The 2,358-nt window shown below is 46.4% G+C and overlaps 1 non-coding gene across 1 annotated transcript; it reads left to right on the forward strand.

Moving 5' to 3' along the window:
- The first annotated feature begins 1,638 nt into the window (after positions 1–1,638).
- Positions 1,639–1,713, forward strand: TRNAL-GAG. Its single transcript has one exon. It is a non-coding gene; the product is annotated as a tRNA-Leu (tRNA).
- Positions 1,714–2,358: the final 645 nt, after the last annotated feature.

The raw sequence follows: 2,358 nt of genomic DNA on the forward strand, positions 1-2,358 counted from the left end.
AGAGGCCAGTGAGTCATCGCAAGGGACCAGCGCAGGGCCCGTCCCATGGGAAGTGTTTGGAGCACAGGCAGTGGGGGAGACGGGCCCACTGGGAGAACATTGGGACACAGCAAGGACAGCCAATCTGCCCCCCAATCAGCGCAGGACCACTCAGAGGAGACTGGTCAGGAATGCATAATTGCATGGGGTGCAGTTTGATGAGAAAACTCGGGCCCAGATCAGAGTTTCTACACAACCCAGGTGCACCAGGTCTCTAGAGAGCCAGAAGTATCTATAAGGTCAACTGTTAAACCCTGAGCTGCACAAAAAGCCTTCCCTGGGGAAACAGCAGCAAAGTATCAATTTAGCTCAACCACAGAGCTCAAGTACTGGTACCCACAGGAAGTTCCCCCATGTTAGAAATAAGCAAAGGACGAAAATTAGTTCCCACCCAGGCACACCACCAGCACATTGGGGCCTGCCTGGGAACCAGAGGCTTGGAGCTGGGGACCAGACCCCTCTCCCACATCCAAGCACACCATGCCAGCACCATGGGGCCCACCTGGGGACCCGAGGCATGGAGAAAGGGACTGGACCCCCTCCCACAACCAGGCACACTGCCAGCACTAAGGAGCATGCCAAAAACATCACCCCCATGTGGGTGGCCCACCACAGCCACCACAATAACCATGGCTGCCACAAAAGTGGCTAGACGCCACAACTACCACACAGATGGTCTGCCAACCACTGGAGTGCATTGACACAAGGAGAGTCACCAACAGAGATAAAGAAAAGAAGAGGATGTCTCTCTCCACAAAGCCCATTTCAGAGTGACAGAAGCAGCATCTGCTCTATGATAATATTGGGGGACCCAATCACACCTCTCAGCATTGGACGGATCATCCGCACAACAAATTAATAAAGTAACCATGACTCTTTCAGAAAGAGGGGGGAAATCGAGGGTAATTAGAGGGGGGAGGAGTGAGGGAGAGGGAGATGGAGAGAGATTGGGCAAGGGGCATAAAGAATAATTACGATTTGTAACAATATATATGCTAGTAATATTGATTTGATCAACATATCTCAATGTTGAACCCCAAAAATATGTATAATCAATTTTGATTCAATAAAAAATAAATTTAAAAAAAAACTGAGATGAATGAACTCATTGAAAGATTTTGAGAGAGAAACATTTAAATAGTCCAGGTCTTCCCCAGCACCCCCCGCGCCCCACCACTATTTCAATCAATATACATGTTCCCTGTAATAAGATACCATAGGAAATGTGGATCTGCTGTTTTCTCCTAATTGATCTCCAATCCCATGGGAATCTAATGACACCAAGAGGGGTTTGAATTTACAGATTTTTCAACAACATGGCTCCTAACTGATTACCCTTGACTTCATCAGGGGCTCAACTTAATAAACAGAAATCTGTCTCAAGAGGATTATGTTGAATTTCTTGAAAGAAAGTATGTTGGTCTCTCGTGTGACATATTCCTCATGGGTTTGTTATTTTTTTTTAGGGTGAGTTTAACTATTGTTGCTTGGGAAGAAGCAAAATTACAAAAAGGGGGGAGGAGCTGATTTAAAGGCAATTGAAAGAAAAATATTAAGTAAATAATAGTACAAATGGTCACACAAATACAGCAAATGGCTGGCCAGTTGGCTCAGTTGGTTAGAGCATGGTGTTGAGAACACTAAAGTCAAGGGTTCGGATCCCCTTACTGGTCACACTCACACACACACACACACACACACACACACTCACACACACACACACCAGCAAAAATTGTGAAGGTGATACTTGAGTGACTAAAGTTTGGGAAATATTGCCAGAGTATCCAGGTGAGAAATGAGCTGAACTGTGCTGGGAGAGTCTAGCAAGACACTCTTGCATTGAATTGCAAAAAAGATTAAATCACAATCCAATTAGTTTGTGGGGGGCAGATTCCTGATCCTGACCCGTGGGTCTCCAGGGGAGGGCTTGAGGGTGCCAATTCCAAGAGGGCAGGTGCATGAGCAGGCTCTTCAGAAGGAACAGCTGGGGCAGGGCAAGGGCAGAGCGGGTCTGACCTTGCTAGCTGTACACCTGTGTTTTCAATGGCCTTCTAAACAACTCCTGCATGTTCCTCAGGCACCTCTACTGCTGTGTCGGAGTCAGCTTGTACTGGCAGCTCACTGTTCATTTTTAAAATTTTTTTATGGTAAGGAAGACTTTACTGAAGACGATTGCAATAGGATAGAGAGACTGTGTTCAACTCTGAACATAACAAGAACAGTGGGGATTTATAGCCAAGGGGCAAGGTGAGGGAGTCAGTGGATGGAAAATTACTGAGAGGAGACATCAAGAGTAGAGGGATTCTTGCTAAACTGACC

The sequence above is a fragment of the Galeopterus variegatus genome, unplaced genomic scaffold, assembly GCF_000696425.1.
Source record: "Galeopterus variegatus unplaced genomic scaffold, G_variegatus-3.0.2 Scaffold331, whole genome shotgun sequence".
Taxonomy (NCBI): domain Eukaryota; kingdom Metazoa; phylum Chordata; class Mammalia; order Dermoptera; family Cynocephalidae; genus Galeopterus; species Galeopterus variegatus.